This window comes from Myxocyprinus asiaticus, chromosome 36, assembly GCF_019703515.2.
Source record: "Myxocyprinus asiaticus isolate MX2 ecotype Aquarium Trade chromosome 36, UBuf_Myxa_2, whole genome shotgun sequence".
Lineage (NCBI taxonomy): Eukaryota > Metazoa > Chordata > Actinopteri > Cypriniformes > Catostomidae > Myxocyprinus > Myxocyprinus asiaticus.
The window spans coordinates 10,752,697-10,776,840 of NC_059379.1; the positions used below are offsets into that span (position 1 = coordinate 10,752,697).

At 39.2% G+C, this 24,144-nt stretch overlaps 1 protein-coding gene across 1 annotated transcript in view; it reads right to left on the bottom strand.

The window, feature by feature from the left end:
- LOC127426931 (bifunctional heparan sulfate N-deacetylase/N-sulfotransferase 2-like) overlaps positions 1-24,144 on the bottom strand; it is a 109,911-nt gene that overhangs the window by 85,034 nt on the left and 733 nt on the right. The gene's annotated exons all lie outside the window — the stretch shown is intronic.

Consider the following 24,144-nt stretch of genomic DNA (forward strand, 5'->3'; position numbering starts at 1 on the left):
ACAGCCCAAACAAATAACATACTAAAAACTCCTCTGTTTAAATCTTTTAAATTTTTTTTTTCAGACAGAAGAACGTCTAAGATTAAAGGGATAAGGCACCCAAACATTAAAATTCTTTCATTATTTACTCACCATCATGTTGTTCCAAACCCATATGACTTTCTATCTTTTGTAGAACACAAAAGGAGACGTTAGACAAAATGACAGCCTCAGTCAACATTCATTTTCATAGTATGTAGATACAATTTAAGTGAATGGTGTCTGAGTTTGTCATTCTGCCTAATATCTCCTTTTGTGTTCCATGGAAGAAATTAAGTCATATGGGTTTGAAACAACTTGAGGGTAATTAAATGCTGACAAAATGTTCATTTTTGAGAGAACTTAAAGAATTGTTGACTTGCATACAGCTGGAAGAGTATCTCTAAAAGATGCCAAATGCCAATATAATTGAGAACATTTAATTACCAATTTATGTAGCGATCCATGGAAAATCAAAGGGTTTACATACTTGTCCTTGCATAAATAAGAATCATTCCACATTTTTGGAACAGCTTCCATCACTGGAAACTAGGGATGCTCCGACCAGCTACACATCGGTATCGGCCGATATCACATACTAGGACTTGATCGGTAATTTGGCCGATCACATAAACCGATCATTCATGTAGTAAAGGACGCACAGTCCTTTAAGACTTCAGCAGCATTGTAATGCCATCACGGACTAAAAGTGTGGTGAGTGTACTGGCATAGTGTTGTAAGACAACAAACTTGATTCAGCAGTTATGAACGATGCAGTAGGAGAGGTATGGCGAATATGAAATGTTTGTGTACTGTACTGTTAATTTGGAGTTTCACACATGACAAGGCAAAGGGAAAACAGTGCAAGCTGTAAAACGGTCCTTATTATCGTCCATGGCGGCAGCTTCTCAGTTTCCGCCGGGCATAGGCGTCTCAGTAATAACTCTAGTCACATGATGTGGTATAATTAAAACATCTTTATTAAATATCTCCTGATTAAAGGTATTAACAATAGTAGCACCTGCAGAGTCCAGAAACATGCGCTCTTTCTCCACTTTCCTTTCATCTTGTAATGTTGCTGGCAAAGACAGGCAGATGATGACGATGAAGTGAAGAACCCAGGTGCAGTTTATTTACATGAAGCGTGAAAACCAAAAACGTGACTACAAAACATAAACATGAACTAAACTAGACTTGACTTGACTTCCAAACAACGTTACATGAACACAATACCTGACAATGGACAATGGCAAACATGAGGCTTAAATACATGGACAAGGGAGAAACATGACAACAATAACCAATGACAAGACAGAACTGATAACAAGGTAACAAGACAATAAACCAATGAAAACAAGACACATGAACATGGAGGGAAACATGAAATCACATGACCAAGGAACAAACATGGCATGGAAACAGGAAATAACATGACATGAAACCACATGACCTGAACAGGAACTAAACTTTAAAATAAAAGACATGAACACAAAACATGAACAAAAACACATCTAGATGTGACATGTCACCGCCTCTAGGGCTGGCTCCCGACGCCCTAAAACAAAAACACAGAGACTTGATGTGGCTACATGGCGACTTGACGTGGCTACATGGCATGACGTGGTAACATGGTATGGCAGTATCCTGACTTGGCCATGGTAGGTGTGGATGCTGACTCATTAGCCATGGCAGGCATGAGCGCTGGCTCATAGAGCAGAGGCGGGCCTGGACCGTGGAGCAGAGGCGGGCCTGGACCGTGGAGCAGAGGCGGGCCTGGTCCGTGGAGCTGAGGCAGGCCTGGACCATGGAGCAAAGGCTTGCTTGTGACATGGCATGGAGCAGTCTGGGGCTTGGCTGTGACATGGCATGGAGCAGACTGAGGTTCAGCTGTGGCATGGTGTGAAGCAGACTGAGGAGTTATTGTGACAGGCTCAGCTGTTGCTGTGACATGGCATGGAGCAGGCTGAGGCGTGGCTGTGACATGGCATGGAGCAGGCTGAGGCGTGGCTGTGACATGGCATGAGGCAGGCTGAGGCGTGGCTGTGACATGGCATGAGGCAGGCTGAGGCGTGGCTGTGACATGGCATGGAGCAGACTCTGGCGTGGCTGTGACATGGCATGGAGCAGACTCTGGCGTGGCTGTGACATGGCATGGAGCTGACTCAGGCGTGGCTGTGACATGGCATGGAGCTGACTCTGGCGTGGCTGTGACATGGCATGGAGCTGACTCTGGCGTGGCTGTGACATGGAGCAGACTCAGGATCAGGGGCAGAAGGTGGCGCAAACTCTGCGACTATGACGTGGGACCCTGGCTCGTCGACCATGACGTGGGATCCTGGCCTTGTGGCAATGACGTGGAACTCTGGCTTGGCATCCACCTCCCCCACAGTGAACGATGAACCACATATCAGTAGGGCAAGGTCGATAAATTGAGTCAGGCTGTAGGTACTCCTGCTGGCCAGAGCACAAAAGTCCTCTAAATATTCCTCCAGGGGACGATTCCCCTGACGAAAATGAAGAAACTGAACTGCTGGGTTCATTTTGCGGTCAGGTATTCTGTAACGTTACTGGCAAAGACAGGCAGACGATGACGATGAAGTGAAGAACCCAGGTGCAGCTTATTTACATGAAGCGTGAAAACCAAAAACACGACTACAAAACATAAACATTAACTAAACTAGACTTGACTTGACTTGACTTCCAAACAATGGTACATAAACACATGAACATGGAGGGAAACATGAAATCACATGACCAAGGAACATACATGGCATGGAAACAGGAAATAACATGACATGAAACCACATGACCTGAACAGGAACAGGAACTAAACTTTAAAATAAAAAACATGAACACAAAACATGAACAAAAACACATCTAGACATGACACATCTCTTGTCCTCATGAGAGAGTGCCCATTCACCTCAATAAAGTTTAATAAATAAAAATGGTTAAAGGTGCAAAGAAATACATTTAAAGACCCTATGAAATGGCTTACCAAGCACAGTTTTCTATCCTGTGTTATCGGGGTGGCTGAAAATATTGGTTTTCCGATCTTCATTTGAATGATCTCGATATCGATTCTTAAATCCAAAAATCGATCTTTTACTCTATGTGCAGCCCTCTACGATGAGAAGAAATATATATATTCGGCAACTGGCTGGTAAATGTTCATATTTGACTCAGCAGTGATTGTGTAGTATAGTGGTTGAGTATTCAGCAACGACATCCTTTCAATGCGTGTTGAGAGTAAAATTTGTTCCGTGTAATGACTGTCCAAAGACGATCCACACAACCCATTTGTCATTGAACAATGTCTCTTTTAATACCCTTTCTGTTCTTTACAGTCAGTTGTTGATCAAAACAACAAAAAAGAAACATTTAATTCTTATCATGCATAGCATGGATGAGATAAAGCAATCCAAGTCTCTCTCATTAACATGCACTCATTTACAGACACTCTTTAAAGAAATGCTGGTTTTCTTAAAGAGACGGTTCCGCATTTTAGCACATGTTTGACAAATCAATGTAAATACTTAGTTAGAAGGTCCCCTGTACAATTGTTTTCATATGTAAGCAAAAGGAACATCTTTCGCACGTACGATCAAACCAGTGCGGTCTGCATTCATGCTTCTGTTTACCAGCAGAGAGAGACTTAAGTGGTTGTCATAATGAATCTGCTGCTCAAATAGTCTTTTTAATATCACAACATCTTTATTTTTTATGTTACAAACCACTTTTGGGGCTGGGAAAATGGAAGGACTAGTTATTTACAACCTTCTATGCTTCTATGCTATGCATTCAGAATCCCATGCTGCATTACGATGTAAACAATATGGCGGCACGCATACACGGCAATCGCGATCACATCTTATTTATCATAATCAATCATTATAAACATTTAAAAAATCACATTATATGTTTGATAATATACTGTTTAATCTGTCCACCAATGCATCTGCTGTGAAGTATAAGGTGACTTTTTTTTTGAAGATTTTGTCAACACAAGCATATAGATGGCCTCAAAGCTAGCAGACATACACTAAAAGCCACAATACTCCTATTTTGATTTTATAGGTTCTTTAACCACTTGCACAGCACCACTAATAAAGAGAATCCAACAATGGCTTGCAGTTTTCTCACGGTTCGGATAAGACCCCCTTCTTAGGCATGTTGGACCGCAAGGTTAATCTCTGGAGTCTGGGAGACGATGCACACTCCAAGAATCAATGTGGCTAGTGTTCCCTTGTGAGCTTAGGCACCAGAAACCAAACCTAATGGGGTCAACCAGCCTGCCGGAAATCCTATATGAGACATCTCAGCTGAACTCTGGGCTAAAGCATTTAGCATTCCAATTCGTGAAAGAAAAAGATCTGTGATCCAAGCAAGAGAGGCCAGAATAGATTAACCAGTGTCAGTGGCATATGTTAAATTTGTTAGCATGAGAAAAGACACAAAAGACTGTGGCACATTTAGGGCCAAAATGATGTTTAATTATGGCTTTGTTGAATCAGTCTCAGTGAAAGATACTTGTCTTAAACAATGGAAAGAAGTTAATTAAGTCCAGTGAGAGTTCGGTGGACGGCATTTTATGAGTTTCAAAATATCGCTCCCTAAAAATAAGTGGAGGAAATCATGCAATTATTTTCCTTCAGGAATCAGGCTGAATGTAGGACAAAGGTAGATCTCTTTTATACTGCTTGTATGGCAATTTCATAATCAAAATAACACTAGCTTGCCTACATTTATGATACCATTGTTTGTCAGATTTTATTGCTGAACTGTTAGTAGATTGTAATTTTGACAGTTTAAGAGATCTGTTCCCCATTCAATTAGATACAAGCTGTACTTCTGGGATCTGGGATATGCGGGCCCCTGGCTCTCGTTGTGGTGTGTTGCTCACTTTGTGTCGGTGAGTGTTAGTGGTCTTCCATGTGGTTGTGTGTGGGTCCCTCAATTGCCCTGAGTGCCAGAGCTGGATCTTGACATTGCATAACAACTGGTGGGAAACATTAAAATAGTCCCTCACATGTCCTGAGTGTTAAAGCAGGATCTCAACATCACGTGGGAGGCAGAGAATACTGGAAACCAGGGAAATTGTGGTGCTCTTTAGAGCAGTGGCAGGGCTTCATGGCTTGGGCCAGGGCGGGGACCCGGGAACAACTACCGTGGGGGGTGGGGGCGGTCCCGGAAAGTTAGGGGCGCACCACGTTAGGGGTTCGGGGGTCTGTGTGCTTTTGGACTAGATTGACTGGGCAGAATCGGCTCTTCTTTTGCCCAGTAGGATATACGTGGACATCTGTCTATAAGATGGCATCATTAAGAAAGACAAATAATTATTATTATTATAAATATTATTAATAAATTTTCATTTTTATTTTTTTCTCTTTTCAATTTTTTAGTCTCTAATAGAAATAATATGTCTGTCATGCTACATAACTTCTCTTTATCATCCCCCTTCTACCCTCTCTCTCTATAACTGCTCATTACTAATATTCTTGGCTGCTTATTAAGGTAAAGAAAAAACAAAAGAACCCAATTCATGAATCATATATACCCCAACTTTTTGACCTAGTTAATATGTACCCTTAAATAATCTCCAAGCTGAAATCAACCCACATACAGTTGTCTGTAATTTGTATGTTACACTCTCCATACTGTAAATAGGTTACACATTACACATTTCTCCTGTTATGAATTTGTTTTTTATGTACTATATGTTCTGTATTGCACTGTCTATGCTAATGCATATATTCCCCCTTTACGTATCTCCTGGTATGTGTCCCTCTTTTTTTTTTTTTTTCTTTTTTTTTTGTTGCTTGTATCCCCTTTATGTACTCTCTATGTATGTTGCAATAAAAAAATTTAATAAAAATTAAATTAAGCTGTACTTTTATGGGTAAAAAGAAAATAGACAAAAAAGTTCCAAACCTGTATGACATTCCTTCTTTTTTTAACTCAAAAGGAGATGTTAGGCAGTATGTTAGCCTCAGACACCATTTATTTTCATATTTTTTTCCATACAATAAAAGTGAAAGGTGACTGAGGTTGTTATTTAAACAACAACATGGGCAAACTTAAAGAAGTTTTCATGACTATCAGTTCCAGTGCGACAGCTATAATTAACAGCTCATTAGCAAGTGGAGTTGTTCCAAGAAGTTTTAAACATGCAATTCTACATCCTTTGTTTAAAACAACTTTTTTGGATCTGGCAATACACAACAATTACAGTCCAAACTGCCTTTAATTTCCAAGATTTTGGAGACAGTTGTTTATTCGCAGCTCTACTCCTATCTAAATACATTTAACATTTTAGATACATTTCAGTCTGGTTTCAGACCCTTGCACAGCACTGAATCTGCATTGTTTCAGGTTCACCTGTCGTCTTCGTTTTATTAGATCTCAGTGCCGCTTTCGACACTATCGACCATAATATTCTTTGCAATCGTCTGGAGTGTATGGTTGGCATCCAGGGTATGGCCCTCCTGTGGTTTTCCTCCTATCTAAAAGAAAGGACATTCTCTGTTAATTTAGGTCATTTTTCTTCTACGTTGGCTCAATTACAGTGTGGTGTCCCTCAGGGGTCAGTTTTAGAACCCTTGTTATTTTCACTGTATATGCTTCCTCTGAGCTCTATTTTTCTGAATTCCCGCCTGCAGCTAGTTCAAAATGCGGCACTAGCCTTTTAACAGGGTCAAGAAAGAGAGATTTTTAGCATCTCTACACTAGCTTCCTGTGAAATTCAGGGTTGATTTTAAAATTCTGATTTATGTCTACAAGGCACTATCTGGTCTCACACCCCAATATATCAGTGACCTTCTCCTCCTTTACTCCCCATACCAGAGCACTCAGGTCTTCTGATCAACTTTTATTGAGGGTTCCTCGTTGCCACTATAGATCTAAGGGTGATCGTGCCTTTTCTGTGATAGGTCCTAATCTATGGAATTGTCTCCCTTTCCATGTGAGGTCAGCTTCATCACTAGCCATTTTTTAATCTTCTTTAAAAACATATTTTTATTCTATAACTTTTGAATAGATCATTGAATAGTTTGAAATGGATAAATACATGAAGCTGCATTTAAAGGTTTTTATTTATTTTATTATTGTTTTATATTTAACTTTAAATCAATCTGTTTTTATATCACTCTGTCATTATTTATTTATTTGTTTGATCTGTAAAGCACTTTGGGTCAACTTCTGTTGTTTTTAAATGTGCTCTATAAATAAAGGTTGACTTGACTTGAGCAAATGATGACAGAATTTTCATTTTTGGGTGAACTATCCTTTTAAAGGGACTACAAATGTGCACAAAAAAGCAAGGAACTCAGTATAGAGAACAAGGAAAAGAATCCACTGTGTCATGATGAAATTCATTAAACCAGCAGACAACAGCAGTCAGGCCTGAGTTCAAATCCTGTCCTCCGTCTCTCAAACTACTGCACATCACCTTAGGTTTTAATCAGTTTCATTGTCTCTATGGAAATACGCCATTGAAAACCGGCTGTTGGACGACCTCCCATAATCCAGGCCTGAGGCTGAAGCTGGCAAGCTCTCCATCCTGTCACTGACAGTGACTACTGCTCGTGAAAGAGTTATAACTACCGAAGGGAGCAGGCGGACACGGCTGAAATGAGCAAACTGTAGCAGATGCGCCTCAAAGTCAAAGCAAAGCTCTGTAGCACCTCGACAACATCTTTAATGTTTAAGAGTACATGATCAAGCCATCTTGTGTTCCTTGAAAGAACACCTTGTCTCTTAGAGGATGTTCATAACTCATAATACATAAATTATTGAGTGAACACTGTGTTCTCACAGTGATGAAAGCGGTGAATGACAATGTGTAGCCACTGTTATGACACATGCACAGCGAGGCTGCAAGACTCCATGCCAAAAACCACAGGTGAGGATTTTTCATAACATGACGGTGAGTTTGAAGCACTCTCCCTCTCTCTTTATGAGATTATGGGCCAGTTGCAGCTGATTGCGCCCCAGGAGACAGACAGAGCATTAGGGATATTCTGAGAGATGCTTGGCTCAGCCTAACTTCAGGCAGGGGGATTTAGACGCCCTGTGGGATGCCTGGCAGCTGCAAACCTCCACAGCAAAGACATTTAACCATTATGATATGGGAACCTTTGTGACTGGAGAATTTAAAAGGATAGCACACAAAGACTGTCATCATTTACTAACACTCATGTCAATCCAAACCCATGACTTTTTTTCTTCTGTGGAACACACACACACACACACACACACACATATTGGTGCGGCTATCTTTATGAGGACTCTCCATAGACATAATGATTTTTATACTGTACGAACTATAGATTATATCCCCTAACCCTACCCCTAAACCTAACCCTCACAAAAAACGTTCTGCATTTTTACATTTTCAAAAAAACATCGTTTAGTATGTTTTTTTAAACGATTTGTATTATGGGGACACTAGAAATGTCCTCATAAACCACATTTATAGCATAATACCCTTGTAATTACCAGTTTGTAACCTAAAAAAATGTCCTTGTAAACCACCCAAACCCACACACACACACACACACACACACACACACACACACACACACACATACAAACATCTTAATTTCTGGGTTCCTTAGAAAGGATATTCTTCAAAAACTCCACTTTTGTGTTGTGATCCATGGAAGAAATGAAGTCATATTAGTTTAGAACAACAGTAAATAAGTAAGTGAATCAATGACAACATAATTTATATTTTTTGGGAGAATTATTGCCTGTGACCTGAATATATTAAAAACAACAAGCATTCCATATGGGTAATAACTTTTACTCTATGGCCACAACCTCTAACCTGACTGTTGACCACAATGCACTAAATTTATTCTCCCTTGACCTTTGTTTAAAAAACGAAACCACCTGCTTCTGTTTCAAAGCAATCCTAACACAATCCTAATGACAATGCACTTGACTAAAGCAGGTACTCAAAAGACAGCGCAGGAGAGGAGAATCTCATTGTGTATTCAGACTAAAGAGAATTGGAGTATCCAATTACAAACGCATACGCTGCTGAATGAGAAAATGGACTGAGTCTTTTTCTTTGTTTCCTTGTATTTTTCGCCAACTGGAACAAAGGACATTTTTTTCGGTTCAAATGTTTTGTGAGATGATCTGGGATGGAATTCATAATGACATGATGTGGCACAAGATCTACTAGGAGTGGGACACACCTACTCATTATTATTATTCTTAGTTAATTTAAAATAATAAAGTAATCAAAAATATGAAATAACACAAATGACAGAAGTCTGCTATGTAGTGACCAAAATAAATGAAAAACAGATCAAAACTTTTCTATTTAAAATTGTTCAAAGTAGCCATCCTTTGCCTATAAATGATCCTGCACATTCTCTCAATCAATGATCTATCCACCTCAGATGCTTTTTGAACAGCGTATTAAATAAGCTTTCTTTTTTTACAATTTGTATTTGTCTACAAATCTATTGTCAAGCATTTAAGTATAATCCTTTCAAATAAAAGGTTTTTAAGATAATGGGAAACAAATTCAGTCAAGTGTGTTCATACTGACAGTCTACATATATAGACTTGCTAAACATAAATCACTTGTGAAAAGTAGTTAGCCATGAAATTCAATATGTAAATATATGCAAATATATGCAACTCATATATTCCATCTTCATAATTAATGGATAACACTAATTATGTATCTGGACTTTAAAGGATTCAGATCTCTCTTTTTTTTTTTTTTTTTTTTTGTTCACTACATTTTTGTTCACTTTAGTTGTAAGATATCAGTCTAGTTATTTTTTGGAACCCAATCAACTTAAATATTGTAGTAATTTGTAAACAAATAATAATGCTAATGATAATAATAAATGTTTTATTATTATTATTATTATTAATAATAATAATAATAATATTGACTTTTAGAATTTTATAATATAAGAGTAATATATTTCAGTCATGCACCTTTAACTTTATAACCCTCTGGCTTTTATTGTGAAGTCCTGGAAGTGTCTGTATGTGGGCTAGTTCACAGTAGTTTAATTAGCTTCTTATTCAAAATCTGGTGAAATGCTTCTCCGGTGTTGTTCTCAATGCATATTAAAAGCGAACCCAACTACTGAACTTCTACATCTGATATTTTGAGGGCTGCGAGCACATCAACAGCATGAGCGTGCTATGTATTTGAGTCAACAGATCCACGCCATTCACTTACACGCAGCACATGCATACTATATATTTACTTATTAAACACAGCCTTTTGCGATTCAGAGCTATCACAACTGTATCAAAGATCAAGTATTACAGCTCTCATGTTGCAATAGCATGCAGGGCAAACTGCAATTCTTAGGCTGGCCAGAAGATAACTTAATAACTAAACATTAAATGATAAATGATTAGCACTCACTAGACCCTGAGGCTGGATGCATCTGTTTTGGTCTTCAAAAGCAGTTTGGCTTTACTGCTTGTAAAAATGCTCCATGCTATTCTGAGGTTGCATGTAGATTGCTATATATTTGCAACACATTTTGAATTACACAGATTACAATGACAGAAAACCAAGACCGATATAAGACAGCCAAGAAATATCAAAGCACATAATGAGGGATTTCCATTTATAGCATGAAGATGACAGTCTTTGAAGCGTCTTCAGTCCAATGCGCATAACTAGAAAATGATGCAAGCCTGACATCAATCCAGCATGATTGCTGTAATAAAAAGCTTGTATTATGCATTTTAGATTAAATCTAAAACATTTATGCTTTACTGTACATTTATGAACAGATCCCCAAATGTCTCTAAAGGTAAGTTTTGTCAGATTTAGCTAAATTCTGGGGGCAAATTTGTCCCCAAACTATAGCCAATATGATCACACACCTACACACAGACCTTAGAAGCTACAGCTCTGGAAAACATTAAGAGACCACTGCAAAATTATCAGTTTCTCTGGATTTACTATTTATAGGTACGTGTTTGAGTAAAATGAACATTTTTGCTTTATTCTATAAAGTACTGCCAGCATTTCTCCCAAATTCCAAATAAACATATTGTCATTTAGAGCATTAATTTGCAGAAAATGACAACCTGTCAAAATAACAAAACAGATGTCGTGTTTTCAGACCTCGAATAATGCAAAGAAAACAAGTTCATATTCATTTTTAAACAACACAATACTAATGTTTTTACTTAGGAAGAGTTCCGAAATCAATATTTGGTGGAATAAACCTGATTATCAATCACAGCTTTCATGCGTCTTGGCACGCACTCTACCAGTCTTTCAAATTGATGTTGGGTGACTTTATGCCACTCCTTCAAGCATCTCGGCTTTGATTGATGGCTTGTGATCAAACCATTTTCTGATGCCCCCCAAAATATATATCTTTACGTAATTAAACAAATATCATAAACGTGCGACAACTAGTCGACTAATGGCTTAAACTAACGACTACTAGTCGACTAGGAAAATCTTTGGTCGGGGGCAGCCCTATGAAAATGTTGCCTTTAGTCATTTTTAAAGACAGAAAGGGAGTCTGCTTCATAGTTGGAATTGGGAATGTAGTTCCACCATTGAGGTAGAGTGAAGCCAAAAGTCCGGGAAAGTGATTTGGTGCTTCTCTGTTATGGTACCACGAGGCGCCGCTTATTTGCAGACCGCAGACGTCTGGTGTGAACGTAGCTCTGCAGGAATGCTTGTAGGTAAGCTAGTGCAGAACCAGTGACTGTTCTGTATGCCAGCATCAGAGCCTTGAACTTGATAGGTGCAGCAACAGGCAGCCAGTGTGGAGCAACAGGGATGGGTGTAATATGCACTCTCTTGGGTTCGTTGAAGACCGTGCTGCCGTGCTGCTGCATTCTGGATCATTTGCAGAGCCCTGACTGTGCATGCAGGCTAAAAGAGCATTACAGTAATCCAGTCTAGATATGACAAGAGACTGAACAAGTATTTGTTTGGCATGTTCAGAGAGGAAGGGTCTTATCTTCCTGATGTTGTAAAGTGCAAATCTCCCTAGGTTTCTGACCATTTCGGATGGTGTTATTGATGTTTTTGGAAGCTATGAGTAACTGCATTTTACGGTACGGTTTCGGTGCAGCAATTATTATTTTATTTTGAAATTATTTATTTTGAAAACAGTGGCTGATGGGCAACAATTCTTATTGTGAAAGCTCATTTATTCATGACTGCACTATTTCTTCAATGAAATTACATGCACATTGTACAAAAACATAAATAATAATAACATTTTAAAATGTGCAATTATAATAATTGTAACAAAATAAAGACATTAGCAGTGCAGATTTCTGTGTCTTTCAGCTCACCACTTGTTCTTATCACTCAATTTTCTATTTTTTATTTTTTATCTTTTTTTCAGGAAAATCAGAATATCCACATTATCAGAGGAGAGGGCGGATCTGTTAGTATGTCCCCTGTTGGAAAATTACAGCGCGTGCTTGTTTATATAGAGCGGCACTACAGAATTTCTGAAATGTGTTCTTGTAGGAAATTTATAACGGGGCTCAAGCACGTTAAGCAGATGCTTAAATCCTGTGTTCTTGACGATTGAGTATGGTCGCATATCTGCAGCAATAAATACTACTATGGTGTTCGTTATCGCTTTAACCCTGTCTAAGCTTGCAGCGAGAGGCTGCTTGAATGCTGTGGCGTGACTTACTTGCACAGGCTGTTTATGATTTGCTCCCGTAAGCTCAAGAGACACACGTGGATAATGTCACCACAAATGAGTCATCATGTAAGATGTTCTTCTTGAGACACACAGACTTTGTCCTGTTCACTACTCGTTGCCCAGTATTACTGTACTTTACTGCGAAATCATAATGCTCCCAAACAACAGATTGTAGAGACGGTGGTGGGTCTTCAATCTCTGGCTTATTTAAGTCAGACATATTTATATTTTTTTTAGTTCCATCACAGTTGGGAAAAATAGAGAGCTAGCTAGTAAAAACTTCACATGCATTTATCTGATCCGCAGTGTTTTAGTGTACCATGTGGTGCTCTGTTTTTAAGTTTTGGTTCTGTGCAGTCCCGTGTTGCTCCGCAATCTTTTTTCATTTTAGTTTTACAGGGTTTGTGTTGTTCATTATATGTTGTTTTAATATTGGTTTCACACATGCTAAGATATGTAATCAGTTGCGTGACTGTGTGTACCGTACCGAAGGCCCTGTATCCGTTTGGTTCACCGCGGATACATGTACCATTGCAGCCCTAGTCTATACAGGAAGTTTGGAGAGTATGTGTAACAATTAACGAGGAGGAAGCTGACATAGCATATAGACATTTACTGTCAAAGACTTTTCAGCATTCCACAATAAGACTTTTCAGCCGAACATTCAACATATGCACTGCTTTTCAGCACCCGCTCTTCTGACACGCAGACCCACACAGACAGCTTAACATGTCTCTCTCTCTCGTCTGCTGCTGTCTCTTCTCCTTAAGTACTCCTGCCGCCCCTCGCTGGAACGCGAGACCGGTGTGGCATGCAGGTGAAAGTCATTTGCCACTTATCTTCCCGGCCTCGCTCTGCCCAGACGCCGCTCGGCTTCGCCCTGCTCACCACAGTATGCAATAGTGTTCTGCTTGGTGCCAAATTTTTGAAAATGTGCTGAAGATATACCACAATTTAAACAACTGGCACGTTTTTTTACAGGATTTTTAACTGTTGCATGGTATATACCATCATAAAGCTCAGTCCTACTGCAAAGTGAAGAAAATAAGAATTCAGCTGAAAGCAACAGGAATATACAGATGTTAAATGAAACAAACCCAAAAATGCATGGACTTCCCCACAAATAATGACTGTTTTCAAGCTGACTCTTTCATGTCAAAGAGATGAGTTGGAATGGTTTGGTAAAATGACAGGACAAAAGCAAATACAAGAAAGAAAGCAAAATAGAGGGAGAGACTTGGAGGAAAAAGCACAGCACATTTTCCTCTACAAGTAAAAAAGCACATGAATTATGGATGCGAACGAGCCAACAGTGCAAGAATTTGATCCCTGACCAGACAGCTCTTGGCTCCCCGTGGAGCAAAACTGCCACCCTCCCCCTCACTGACTTTGCTACCAGCTTCCCTGTCTTTTGAAGAAAGCTGGAACTCTCGGCTTGCAAGGTTTGGAGACAAATGCCTAAGGACAAGAAGACACACACATCTAGGAGACTTCAAGACCTAGCTCCAAGCATTGTTAGCATCTTGATCTTAGTTTAAATTGACTGACATTGGTTTCCCACTTGTTGATTTAGTGAATTTTAGATGTTTATGATGGTTCCACCATGCTGGGTTTGTAGCTCTAATAGGAATAAAGCAGTGGTTCTCAACATGGGGGGCACGCCCCCCTGGGGGGGTGCAGAGAGATCGGAAGGGGGCGCAAATTGTTTTCAAGAAAAAAAAACAGAGACAGGGCATCATTTGGGTACTATTTTATTGCTTTTCAAGTAGAATGTACATAAATGAAAAAAAATATATAAATGCATAAAAATATATAAATGCATCTGCATAAAATTTGTTTTGTTTTTTAAACGTGTTCCGTCTACCTCTGCATTTTCTTTTTGATGGGGAGAGGCGGAGCTTAGCCTGCCTTTTATCTAGCTGTCAGTGCAGACACGTTTCAGAACGTCAGCCGAACGGATTCCATATTGGTAAGAAGTTTATGGATAAGTTCATCACACATGCCAAAAGGAGTTGTGGCTACGATGCGTCGTCAGCACCAACCCCTAAGAAGTGTAAAACACGAAAGTATGACATTAGCTATCTTCAGTTTGGCTTTACGGTGGCTGGGACAGACGCTGAACCACTGCCCCAATGTGTCATATGCGCAGATTTGCTGGCAAATGATAGCATGAAGCCATGCAAGTTGAAGCGCCATTTAGAAACCAAACATCCGACACTCAAAGACAAACCCTTAGATTTTTTCAAATTAAAGTTATCTTGCCTTGCACAGCAGAAACACAACATCAGCAAACACACATCAGTGTCTAACAGGTGTCTAGAAGCGTCCTACTACGTCTCGCAACGAGTTGCTAAATTAGGAAAACCTCACACAATTGCCGAGGTGCTAATCTTACCTGCTGCCAAAGATATCTGTCAAGTCATGTTTGGACACCGTTAGCCGCCGCATATCTGATATGGCATGCGACGTTAAGGAGCCATTGCTAGCTAACATCATGCAAAGCCAGTACTATGCCCTGCAGCTTGATGAGACAACTGATGTTGCAGGGCTAGCACAGTTGCTTACCTATGTCAGATATATAAAAAATGGTAATATTGAGGAGGACATTCTTTTCTGTCGGTCTCTTCCAGTGCACACAACTGGCGAGGCATTGTTTGAAGTTCTGGATGGGTATATACGGGATGCTGGCATGTCATGGGATAAATGTGTTGGGATATGCACAGACGGGGCCCGTTCAATGACTGGGAGGTTTAGTGGTCTGGTCACTCGTGTCCAGCATTAGCCCCTTCAGCCAAGTGGACCCACTGTATGATTCATCGCGAATCTCTCGCATCAAAGCAAATGCCTGAGTCTCTGGAGTCAGTTTTAAAGCAGGCAGTGCAAATGGTCAATTTCATTAAAGCACGGCCATTAAATGCACGCTTGTTTTCCTTGCTTTGTCAGGAAATGGGAGCCGAACATGAGCAGCTTCTATTTCACACTGTGGTTCGCTGGCTCTCCAGAGGTCAGGTTTTACATCGCCTCTACGAATTGCGTTCAGAGGTGAAGACGTTTCTTGTTGATGCGAAGTCCGACCTTGAGCGGTACCTGGACGACCCCCTGTGGTTAGCGCAGTTGTCATACCTTGTAGAAATTTTCGACAGATTGAATTTGTTGAACACATCGATGCAAGGGAGAGATGCCAACATCTTGCTTCTTTCAGACAAAGTCAGTGCATTCGTTGGCAAATTGGGTCTTTGGCGTGATCGGCTGATTAATAAAAATGTTGACATGTTTCCCAACTTCGCTGACTGTGTGCAAGAGACAGGGATAAATGTCTCTCCTTTGATTAACACAGTCGCTCAACATGTTGAAGGACTGAAACAACAATTCGTCCGTTATTTCAGTGAGGATTTCAGTTCATTTGCTTGGGTCAGAGACCCTTCAGTTGCCCAGGAAAAGACCTTTCAGTTGACATGGAGGAGCAGTTAGTCGAATTAAAGAGTGACACCAGATTGCGACACGTCTATAGCTCTTGCTCTCTGCCTTCGTTTTGGTTGAGTGTGATGACTGAATATCCTCAGTTGTCTGACGCCGCCATAAAATTACTTCTTCCATTCGCCTCAACTTATCTGTGCGAGGCCAGGTTTTCAAAATTGACTGCCTTGAAAACAAAATACCGAAATCGGCTCCAGGTGGAGGATGACATCAGGCTTGCACTGTCCAACACTGAACCGCGAATTGCACTTCTTTGTAAAAAGAAGCAAGCGCAGGTGTCCCACTGATTGATTTAACAATGTCATGGCTAACGAGACGCGCCCTGCGTCCCAATTCGCATAATTCACATGCAAATGTTTTTAGAATGCAAGGCGAATGGAATGCAACATGTCTTAAATGTAAAATAGTACACATTATTACAACCTAGAGTTCTCTTTTTCAAAGTAGAGTGTTCAGAAACATTTTTGATCATTTAAGCGCATGTTCCATACATGTCCGTTATATAGTTTTATAAAAGTTATAAAAAATCATAAAAGTTATGAAAAGTAATTAAAAAAGTATAAAAACACAAAAGTAAAAAAAAATAATCTATCTATCTATCTATCTATCTATCAAAAACAGATTATAGATTAGGTTATATATAGATAGATTTTATATAGAATAGATAATCATTATACCTGGTCTCCTCCAATATTGATGAGGGGGGGGGGGGGGGGCACATGATAGGGGAGGCTTGGGGGGGCTTTAGTTCCAAAAGGTTGAGAACCTCTGGAATAAAGAATACAAAAGGAATATCTACAAATGGTGGTCTAGAGGTCGGAAGTACCCTCAGTCATTTACAGTGCACACAAATAAGGCTATGACTACAACCAGTGACATTTATCCAACCCTCAAGTTAATAAAACAACTAAAACTTTGGCCTCATTACAATTAAGAGAGAGCTTACTGTGCAGATTAACATGATCTCCAGCTTAATTGAAAACCTGTGTGGTTTTGCTTACAGTCAAATGTTGTATCCTAAAAAGAACAACAGATGAAATTCAGGCTAGACTTTCTCATTGTTTGTCACTGTACTAAACACATCATGCAGGGACTCAAGGTACCAGAGTATTTGTACCAAGATTTGACTGATGCATTAATGATAACTTGTCCTAAGATACAGACTGAATCTAACGTACTAGCTATTTCTATTGTTAAGGCCATAAAAAATAGAGAAACAGAACCCACGTCTATAATAAAAACAATGCCTACAGTAGATACAGTATAGCTACATTATATACATTCAGTGAGTTAAAAGAGTGCTCAGAGAATTTAGTGACTCATACAATAACTCAGTTTTTGGGAACAGAGAAGAGAAGTTTTTATTGAAACTGGTTAGGACTGCACCAGGCCTCGCAGAATTCCATACCACAAACAGAGGGCCACCAAGCCAATCCTTTATAAAACATTAATTGCTTAGAAAAGCATTGCCTGGAGCCTAAACCATGAAACAATTTCAATGACAATGGAGCACTAAAACTATTACCAGAAAATGGGTGCTGCAAAGCATTTGAATTAATTAAACAAGTCAGGGCACATAAAACAGCCCTTGCTTTGTTTTGTTTTTTTATTTCACAATTTGATTTTCTCCCTTATATAGAAATTTTTAGCACACAATAACATTGCCACACATTTAAGTGAACAAAAAAAGATTTGACTGATGTCATCAGCCACTGACCATGTGACCACGGAAAATCGACATGTTGCTTCCGAATGTTCAGTTACCCTGAAATCAACCCCATCGATCTATCAAAGAAATTTTGATGCAACGATTACGAAATTTAAGAATTGATTATCATTATTTATTAATACCCAATGTGTCCATCTCATATTACACAGACCTTCTTGCAACAGACATGGAGCGGAGCACGTGAGATTAAAGGGAAAGAAAGCACACTTTGAAATAAAGAAAGTTTATGCAGCCGAGTTCACCCCGCCAACCTACATAAGATAAAATGGATGGATGGATATATAGATAAATGGATGGATACTGCCGAGTATGGCTTTCTGTGTCATTATTTAAAATGGTTTGCATCCATTGACCAACATAAGTTCATTGTTGTTATCTTCTTCCCCGATTACAATATGTTAATATCGCTTTTGTGTTTCTCCATAAAATGCGTAACTTCTCCATAAAAAAGTTTAACCACGAATAGAACTTGGCTTAAATAAATGTGACTGGTGGGCAGACATTGGCTGTGAAAGAAAACACTCACTCATTAATTAATTCTCTTTATAGTGAATGCTACAGAATAGGGATCGATTTCAGACTGTTCTGAAGGGAACCAACCAGTTGATTACAGTCACCTGTGATTGGTCAATGACACACGATAGAGGTCTGCATGGGATTGTTTTTTCCACCCCGCTCCTGCAAGTTTCTATCCCGCTGAATTTTACTCCATGATCACCTGCTCTCTGCCCACATTAATTTTGTCCCGACCGCTCCCGTTCCCACAAACCTGCATTTTTTTTTTCCACATAAAGCAAAAGCTTTAATTTTTTACAAATTGATGAGAGAGGTCAACAGAGAATGGCCAGACTGGTTCAAAACTGTTTCAAGCCTACGGTAACTCAGATAACCGCTCTGTACAATTGTGGTGAGAAGAACCCGCTGAGATGCAGGTTGGCGCTGTTTTGGCGGCACGAGGGGGACCTACACAATATTAGGCAGGTGGCTGATTGGTGTACATGCTACTAATACACAGTTTTTCATTCTTTTACCTTGCTCCATTAAAACCTGGATCATATCTGCCTGCACATATACTGGTTTCAGATTTCAGATTTCACAATGCATCACGATGCATCGTAATTGTTAGGTAAAGAATCATAAACAATTTGTTGTCAGAGCGAATTGTCACACCCCTAATGCCCACACTTTCAACAACATGTCCAGCTTCGACCACTGGGGGACAGTAGGTACAATTTTGGTAAGCACAGACCGATTTCAGCACCAGAATGATCTACTGTACTGTACTGAATTCACAGAAAGACATCGCAAAATCAGACTATGGCTATGTTTGGAATAGCAAACTAACATACAGTGTGCAAATGTTCTATATGCATAGAATACCCAGATTACCTGAGGTGTTTTGATAAACTAATTTTCTCAAAAATCTGCTTCATCTTCCTTTTTATGTGTGTAAATAATGTTTTTTTTATTTTTATTATTATTCCACTATGTAATTCGCTCAACCTGACTTTCCATTTCTAGTGTATCAAATGAAGAAAGTACAACCACAGGCTGGGTTTCTCAAAGCACTAAGTAGTATGTTAGTAGCACTCAAAGGTGAAGTGTGCAACTTTTTTTGATATCAAAATACTTCCTAATATCACAGATTATTTTTCATTGACAGCTATAAGTAAGCCATTCGTGGGTTTACCTTACCCAAATGTATAAACACTGAGCCTCCTAGGCAAAATCAAAACATTGATGTTTATATTTTGAGCGGCCTGCTCAACTCCACCTATCCCTTTCTAGCTCAACCTATAGCGTGAGTTTGGGCCTTGGCTATTTGTAGTAAACTGTTCAACCAGGAGAATATGAACATCCATGGCAGACGTGTTACAAAGGAAATTAAACTTAGCTTCCCCAAAATTCGAAGACTTGGTAAAAACAAAGAGACAGAGAATGAAGTAAAACCAGAGTGAACATTTACAAGGTGGAGGACTTTGATGGAATTTTTGGGGTTCGATTCTTGCCGTGTTGCTTCTTGACAGGTAAGCTACACTCTGGTATTACCACACAAATTAGCGCATTACTGTCGAGCTTCAGATACATTCGTAAGATACTCAGAATATGTATCGTTATGCTTACTAGTAACCATGAACTATCCTACCTCTTGTGCTGGATACCCCCTAGTGTACTTGATACAAGTACACAGTGCCTTGAACTCTAACCAGATGATCTGTTCATATTTACAAAGGTCTATGAGTAGTTCAATACTGATGCCCATCATTTTAGTCCTGTTCTGTGTGCATTTGTTCCGTTTCCAGCCAAAGTAACAAAACTTTAGGCTACATGAGAGTCCCTTATGATTCACATCGCATACATTCACGTTACAAGCATTTATTGCATCATGTTCATTAATTTCTATAAAGTTACTCATCAATACAAACCCCTTGCCTGTATAGTCCTCGTAAACCATAGGCTCGGCTCGCGCCACTAACAATTAGCTTTCATACATGTAAGCAGTATAGGGTGGGAATCACAAGGTACAGTTGTGCTCAAAAGTTTGCATACCCTGGCAGAAATTGTGAAATTTTGGCATTGATTTTGAAAATATGTCTTTTATTTAAGGATAGTGAGCATATGAAGCCATTTATTATCACATAGTTGTTTGGCTCCTTTTTAAATCATAATGATAACAGAAATCACCCAAATGGCCCTGATCAAAAGTTAACACACCCTTGAATGTCTGGCCTTGTTACAGACATACAAGGTGACACACACAGGTTTAAATGGCAATTAAAGGTTAATTTCCCACACCTGTGGTGTTTTAAATTGCAATTAGTGTCTGTGTATAAATAGTCAATGAGTTTGTTAGCTCTCACGTGGATGCACTGAGCAGGCTAGATATTGAGCCATGGGGAGCAGAAAAGTAAAAAACCTGCGTAACAAGGTAATGGATCTTTATAAAGATGGAAAAGGATCTAAAAAGTTATCCAAAGCCTTGAAAATGCCAGTCAGTACTGTTCAATCACTTATTAAGAAGTGAAAAATTCGGGGATCTCTTGATATCAAGCCAAGGTCAGCTAGACCAAGAAAGATTTCAGCCACAACTGCCAGAAGAATTGTTCGGGATACAAAGAAAAACCCACAGGTAACCTCAGGAGAAATACAGGCTGCTCTGGAAAAAGACGTGTGGTTGTTTCAAGAAGCACAATACGACGATACTTGAACAAAAATGAGCTGCATGGTCGAGTTGCCAGAAAGAAGCATTTACTGTGCCAATGCCACAAAAAAGTCCGGTTACAATATGCCCGACAACACCTTGACACGCCTCACAGCCTTCTGGCACACTGTAATTTGGAGTGACGAGACCAAAATAGACCTAAATGGTCACAATCATAAGCGCTATGTTTGGAGAGGGGTCAACAAGGCCTATAGTGAATAGAATACCATCCCCACTGTGAAGCATGGTGGTGGCTCACTGATGTTTTGGGGGTGTGTGAGCTCTAAAGGCATGGGGAATCTTGTGAAAGTTGATGGCAAGATGAATGCAGCATGTTATCAGAAAATACTGGCAGCCAATTTGCATTCTTCTGCACGAAAGCTGCGCATGGAACACACTTGGACTTTCCAGCATGACAATGACCCTAAGCACAAGGCGGAGTTGACCCTCCAGTGGTTACAGCTGAAAAAGGTGAAGGTTCTGGAGTGGCCATCACAGTCTCCTGACCTTAATATCATCGAGCCACTCTGGGGAGATCTCAATCGTGCGGTTCATGCAAGACGACCAAAGACTTTGCATGACCTGGAGGCATTTTGCCAAGACGAATGGGCAGCTATACCACCTGCAAGAATTTGGGGCCTCATAGACAACTATTACAAAAGACTGCACGCTGTCATTGATGCTAAAGGGGGCAATACACAGTATTAAGAATTAAGGGTATGCAGACTTTTGATCAGGGGTCATTTCATTTTTTTCTTTGTTGCCATGTTTTGTTTTATGATTGTGCCATTCTGTTATAACCTACAGTTGAATATGAATCCCATTAGAAATAAAAGAAATGTGTTTTGCCTGCTCATTCATGTTTTCTTTAAAAATGGTACATATATTACCAATTCTCCAAAGGTATGCAAACTTTTGAGCACAACTGTAACTGGCGATATGATATAATATTGATATTTAGGTCACAATACGATATTATTGCGATTCTTTAGTTTTGGTGTATTGCAGTTCAAAACTTTGATATATTACGATATTTCACTCAATGTTTCTCATTCGTCTTCATCGGACTTAAGAGAACTTCAAATTTTCCAAATCACCAAATGCATTGTTAAATTAATATAAAAGTGCCAGTTTACAAAACAAGGCCAGTTTATTTCCTAATATCTATGTATAATGCAAAGCCATAAGCATATAAGACCATAATGGCTCCCTATTTCTGTGGTTAGGTCAATGTAGTTAGATAATAATTCCTTACATTTATGAATACAATAGTAGCCTAAACACTTTAAAAATATTATTTATTACAACATAGTTTCAATACACAAAAGTATAATAGATTTCACCTAAAAGGTTAGCCTATTTAATATTATACTAAAATGTTTATCAAAATACCTCAGTTAATGTTACTACTGTAAAATTGTGATACATTTTAGTAAGGGAGGGTGATTATGTGTAACGCATGATAACTGCACCTTCTAAGGGACTGTTGTTGAATTCCTAGATCAATTTGGCAAAGAAAATTTTGTTCCCATCACCATAATATTAATGTGCAAATATCGATACATCACGAGAAAAAATATCACGATACTTTAACATATCAATATTTTTTCCCACCTCGAGTGAGCAGGTTATGCTCCATTAACACAAAAAAGAGCAGCTTTGTTGACTCACCTTTTCCAATCTAGTGTAGAAAAATCAGTACAACCCACTTGATGATGTCAACTGTACACAAGTAAGCTGCTGATGACATCAGGTACCAAGACCAGCACCCAAACCAGTATTCCTGTATGTGGGCATGGTAGTGCATGATAAAAATGGTAATCAACTAATTTAGAACAGGGGGTGTGTGGCTGTGTTAAATATGCATCACGCATGTGACAGTTTGAAGGTGATTGCTGTCAGGGCAGACAAGATATGCCAATTTACGCAGGAAGCACGTAAACATGTTTGGCTCCACTTTTATAGAGCTCTGATTAACCTCTTGATGAAGCAAATTCCAGCCTGGAGAATGATGCCAATGGGCAACAATGTTTAATTAAATGTGACTCATTAAGGAAGGACATCAATGAGCCACTTAATAACTAGTATTCATCTTCAGCTCTCTGACCAGCACTCATTGGATTTTTCAGTCGAAATGGACATTAATAGGTACATTTCAAAGGAAGCGGAAGCTCTTTTATTTCTCTCTTCTCCGACTTCAATAGCCGCCAAATGTAATTACTGAGGCGAAGCAAAAGCGTCTTGGAAAAAAATGACTTTTACAATTGAATTACAAATGCGTCATCACTCAGCAACAGCAGTCATTTCTTTCAAAACTTCAAAACAATCTTTTGTGCTTTTCCATTTTCCAGTCAACCACGTTCCATTATTAATACGCAACCACTGACATCTTATCAATAGCACATCATAATAAAATGAGACGTAATTTTATTCTGCACAGTCTCATAAGTTATGGAACAAAAATCACATAAATGAATAAGTCAAGAAACAAAAACATTTCATAAGTACACTGAAAGCAAACAGACCCTTGTGCTTTGAAATGTGTCTTACAGTATGTCAGAATGCCAACAATCACACAACACCAACTTCATCTGCATATCTTCTTGGCAGTTCCCTTCCAAAACACTTTTAATGTGCATAGACCAGACAAGACAAACACATCAAATACCTCCTACACACCTCATAAGCCGCATGATGACAAATGAATATACATTATAAGCTGCCTAAGTTAACATTAGATAATGCAATATGAACCAACAAAGTGTAGCCTATTTGTAAAATGACCAAGATTAATAAATGGGTCCTACTTTATATTAGGTGTCTTTAACTACTATGTACTTAAGCATTTGATACAATGTACTATTATGTGCATATGTGTTGTTGCATTGTATTTACATTTAAAGCACCTGCGTGTAATTACATTTGTAGTTACACTGTTAACCTTCTAACTCTAAACCTAATCCTACTCCAACCTCTACCATAAAACCTAACTCTAACCCCTAACCTTAACCCTTCCTATACTCCTAAACCTACCTGTA